Source organism: Lemur catta, chromosome 2, assembly GCF_020740605.2.
Source record: "Lemur catta isolate mLemCat1 chromosome 2, mLemCat1.pri, whole genome shotgun sequence".
NCBI classification, from domain to species: Eukaryota; Metazoa; Chordata; class Mammalia; order Primates; family Lemuridae; genus Lemur; species Lemur catta.
The window spans coordinates 59,654,614-59,660,312 of record NC_059129.1 but is presented as its reverse complement, the minus strand read 5'-3'; positions in this window follow the sequence as shown (position 1 = coordinate 59,660,312).

Below are 5,699 nucleotides of genomic sequence, written 5' to 3'. Positions count from 1 at the left end.
TCAGACTACTACAGTAAGGAAGAGAAACTCCAGTATAAACTGAGCTCAACTCCAACTAACATAAAGGTAACTGGGAATTACCTTCAGGGAGAATGGAAAGGTAACTAAAAGGGGCTATAGGGAAGTGAAAAAGAGAGCACAAAGAAGGGCTAGGCATCTACAGTCATAGCACCCTGAACACACCTGATCTTGTCTGATCTCAGAGGAAGGGCTAGGGGACTGGGAAAAAATGAAGAATTACAGAAGGAGTGAGTGAAAAATTACTGAAAACTGTCAGTGTGGGTTGGGACAAAGTACATTTTGCAGTTTGGCAGCCTTGTGTTTTCTTGAGCAAAGAACACAGGGGCTGGGGCCACTTTTTGGGACTGCCATGATCTGATTGTCCCCCCAAATTCATGTGTTGCAACTTAATTGCCAATGTGATAGCACTGAGAGGTGGGGCCCTCAGGGGGTGATTAGGTCATGAGGGAGGAGCCTTCATAGATGGGATTAGTGACCTCATAAAAGGGCTGGAGGACACTAATGATCATCCCCTTTGGCTACTCTCTGAGCTCTTGCAAGATGAAGCAAAGACCTGGGCCCTCCCCAGACACCGGGTCTGCCAGTGCCTTGATCTTGGACTTCCCAGCCCCAGATTTGTGCAGAAATAAATTTCTGTTCTATATGCATTCCCCAGTCTCAGATATTTTGTTATAGCACAAACCTACTAAGACCAGGACACAGCCTAGTGCAGGCAGAAGCCAGGCTAAAGTTTGGTCAGGCCTCTTGGCACAGTGTTTGGGCAAGCCCCTTGTGCCACCTGGGAGTTCACAGTTCACAGTCTCTCCTGCAGCATGGCCTTCCTACTGGAGTAGTCAGGAGGCTGTGGGGCAGGAAGTCTGGAGGATTTCTCTTCTTTCTTTACAACCCCAGAGGGTGATGGGAGGGACAGGGTGGACCTCACCTAGGCGAGGCTTACCAGGAAAGGCCTTGCACCCCGTTTCGACCTCTATTTAAGAGAGTGGCTGGTCAGGCAATAGGTCGGACAATGTTGTTGAGGAGAGGACTCCTAGGGAAGCCCTCCCTGCTGCAGAATTTGCTGAGACTGCTGCTCTTCATGCCCCTTTAGCTGCTGGAGGTGGTCAGGGATGCTCCTGGGACAGCAGATGCTGCTGTGGAGGCTCCAAGGTGGTTGAGCTTGCTAATGTCCTAGGCCCTTGTGCTCTGCCACTGCTTTGCTCAAGCTGGAGCCTATGGCAGGGAGGGATGGAACCACAGAATTGTTCTCCTGGCTCTCATCCGCCCAGGCTGACCCACCCAGAGATCCCAGACCTGTCCAGAAGCCAGTGAGACAGGTGGTCACATGAGGAGTCCCTTTGGCTAGCCACAGCCACCCCAACCTGTTGATGGGGAGAGAGAAGTATGAACCTGCTGGTCTTGTCCTCTCTTGAAGCAGATAGCAGACTTCCTCTGAGTAAGCCCCAGGTGGCTCTGCCCACACGTGTCTGCCTCACTGCAATGCACAGAGACTGAAAATACCCGAGCACCATTCAACCTCCCTCCTTACTTGCCTTTGTTTCAATATGGCTCCCTATTAGCTCACTGCTGACAGGCCAGCAGGGCTTGTGCACTGGCTGGCCAATAGGTTGTAGGCTCGAGGTGGGGCCAGCTGCCCTCAGGTTGCACCTAACACCTTTGTTAGAAAATCCCTTGAGCTGCAAATGAACAGAACAGACTGGTTCCCATAGCATAGTTGACAGAAATATCTTGCCGGGCCAGACTGCTTTCTCTGTTAAGATAGTACCACCCACAGCTGTAAGCACAGCTGATTTCTCCTGAAAGGAGAGGCGTGTCTTCATGAAGACCAGGACTGGCTTGGCAAGGCCAGGGCTGGGTGTTAGGGAATGCTCCTGGGACCCCACACTTCAGTCTGAGACAAAGGGGTGGGAAGGATAGGAAAGCTAGGTATCAGGAAGTGCCACAACCCTCTCCTCCATTCTCTTAACTGACTGTGGCTCCCTGGTAAAGCTCTCACCAAGTAAAAAAAAGTCAAGCTCAGGAATCTGTGACATTCCGGAGGCCCCAGAAAGTTCCTGTTACCAGACAGTGTTCCTAGTCTGTCTCCCTCGTCTTCTGGACAATGCACCCAGTGGGCCACCTAGAAACTGGTTAGAGCCAAAGAGAGACAAACTTCAAGGTTTCCAACTTTAAGGTTCTGAAAGAGGGACCTAAGAATGTGATGCAGTGAAAGAGAAAGGCTTGGAGGGCTTACTGATTATGAGGAAGCTGTACAAATGGGACAAGAGGCCAAGAAATCAATTGGGATCTGAAGTTGTGTGTTCAATGTCAATTCAACAGACATTCATTAAGGCCTACTCTATATCTGGCACTGTGCTAAGCACCAGGGTAAGAAGTAGAACAAGACGTGGTTCACTAGGGGAGACACACATAAAAACCAATTGCAATATGATAAAGGAGGCGCCCAAGGAAAAATGTCAAAGCAAGGAGATGAGGTTGTTCCATCCCACTTTCATCTACAGGATATGCTGCTGGTGGCTCCTAATGTGAGCAAAGGCAATTGGGAGCCATGGCCCTTCCTCCTTCTCTCCCCCGTCTCCACCTCACCCTCTTCTTTCTTCCTCCCCTACTGCCATCCAATGGCATCCAACTAATTTTTATTAGTCCCACTAATAAAACATAGTAAATACTACAGTAGTCCCCCCTTCTCCTTGGTTTAGCTTTTCCCAGTTTTTGCTACCCGCAGGTGGTCAACTAAGCTTTGAAAATATTCAATAGAAAATTCTAGAAATAATTCATAAGTTTTAAATTTCATGTCGTTCTGAGCAGCAAGATGAAATCTCTCACTGTCCCCCTCCGTCCCACCGGAGGTGAATCATTGCTCAGTAGCTCTCTCTCGGTTATCAGATCACCTGTCCCAGTGTCTGTGTTCAAGTCATCCTTAGTTTATGCAATAATGGCCCCAACATGCAGGAGTAGTGATGCTGGCATATTATTATAATCGTATTTTATTATTAGTTATTGTTGTTAATCTTTTACTGTACCTAATTTATAAATTAAACTTTATCATAGGCAAGTTTATATAGGAAGAAGCATAGCATATGTAGGGTTCAATACTATCTGCTGTTTTCATCCACCCGGGTTCTTGGAAGGTGTCCCCTGAGGACAAGGGGACACCACTGTAAGTTGCTGACTCCTCTCTTAAGGAAGCAGAACTTCCCCACAGAACTGTGCTGACCAGCTCTTAGTTCTCTGCTGTGGGGAGGGCTCACTATGTTAGATTATTATTTTGTGGACATTAGTTTCCTAAGCAATAAGAAATAAAATTTAATTCCTAAGATCTAAACCAGTCAAATGGAAATAGCCCAACACAAAGAAAAGAGGAAAGTATCTGGATGGTTTGTCCTAAATTATTTCTTTTGAATTTTGATTTTTACTTATGAAAGATAATAGCTTGAAACTATTATCAGTTTCAAACAGGAAATAGTTTAAAATCCATACTCACCACCCAGGTTTTGTATATGTTAACATTTCATTATATTTGCTTCACATTTTTAAAAAATAAAATATTTAGATTCAACAGAAGATCTATTACCCTTACTTTATCCCTCTTCCAGAAGTAGGTTTCTTTCATTCCATGAATATTGTTTTATTTATTTATTTTTATTTATTTTTTTTTCAGCATATTACGGGGGGTACAAACATTTGGGTTACATATATTGCCCTTGCCCCAACTGAGTCAGAGCTTCAAGTGTGTCCATCTCCCACATACTATTTTATTATGCTATATTCTTATGTTAATAAAAATAAATAGTCTGTATGTTTTGAAACTTTATATAAAAGTTCTAATACTGTACATATCTTTTGCTACCCGGTTTTTTTCATTCAGCATTCTCCTGATATGGTAGCTGCATTAAACTTCTGTATTCCATTGTAAGAATAAACCAGTTTATTTCTTATTTATTTCTATTATATTTCTTGTGCTTTCTATTAATATTTACTATGCTTTTCTTTGATTTATTTTTTCCACTTTTCCTGATTTCTGTGTACTGATAGTGTTTTCTTTATTCTCCTTTTCTTTCTACTAGTTTGGAAATAATACATTCTATTAATATTTCAATTTTCTAGTCCTTATCTTTGAATTTTTAACATGAATAACTGCCTTCAAAATCTCCATTGTCTTCCCAAATAATACAAAGGCCTTAGGATATTTAACTTTAATTGGCTCTAGCTACTTGCCATGTTATTATTGTCTTGTGTTGTCTAATACAGTAGCTGCTAGCCACATGTGGATATTTAAATTTAAATTAATCAGTGTTAAATAAAATTAGAATTTTTTCCTTAGTTGCATAGCCACATTTCAAGTGCTCAATAGTTACAAGTGGTTAATGGCTACTATATTGGACAGAGCAGAAAGAGAACATTTCCATCACTGAAGAGAGTGCTATCAGACAATGCTAGCAATTTATATCTAGTTTTTACTACCCTTGTAATTAGTCATTGTTAGTAGTATTAATTTTTAGAGTCAACATTTTCTTAGATTTACCTTCATAATTACCAATTTCTTTGCTCACCATTGTTTTTTGTGTTTATAGGAATAAAAGATATAAAGCCTAAGCAGACTATTAAATCAGTTTTCGTATTCTATTTCCCCTTCCCCCACTCTGCTACATTCTGAGCAATTTCCTCAACTCCATCTTCTAGTTTATCTCTTTTCAAACATGTCTACTCTGCAGTTAACCATTCCATTAATTTATTCTCTCAATAACTATATTTTTCAATTCTAAAAATTTGATTTGCTCAAATCTACCTTACTTTCAGGGTCTTTTTCTGCCCTGAGTATTTCTCTATCTTAAAAAAAAAAACAAACCCTTCATTTTAAATATGTCGATTTTAAGGTGTAACCTATTTTTCTGGACCTCACTTGTCTAAGTTATGAATGGGGCTTTAGACGAAATGGCTTGTAGGGTGACTTCCAGCTCTGCAATTCTAGTATGCACCCTGATATTCATTTGTATTTTAATAAACATTGTTGGAGTACTTTGCATTTCCAAGTAATGAAGGTGGCATTGAAGCATGCCAGTGAATAAGAATAATTATTTTAAAAGCCACCTTCCCAGACCTGTAAGGCTCTGAGCCAACACCTTCAGGTTCCTCATATCCCCTTCCTGTATTAGCATGGAGAGAAACAGGTGGCTGGCTAACCAGATGGACACAGGCCAGGAAAAATTTCCATCTGAGTTTGGTCTCAGATCAGAGATATTTTTTGGAGGCTCATCAAAGGATCCAGTGAAAGGCTGGGAAAAAGAGGTGAACATTAAACTTCTGAGCTTCTCAGAGATTTTTGTTTTGATCCTTGTGGCACATAAAATATAAAATTAGAGTGTCAACAGTTTTTTTGCATTTTCTAAAGCCAACAGAATATTGGAGGGCTGGAAGAAGGAGAATGAAGGCCTGTTATTTCTTTTTATCTAAAGATTCCCATCATTGAGCTGGAAGAATGTAGTAAGATGTTGAAAGGGAACCCTGGGCATGAGCTGGGGTGGAGAGAGGGGGAGGTGATTTTATTTCTCTAAAGAGCGAGTGAGTGATCAATACAACCGTTTCTACAGCTTGTATCTCACAGTGCCTCACAAGCATTTTTCAAATTCTGCTCCTATGTTGTCAGATGTTCAGTGAGTAGAGGATACAATGAGATTCAG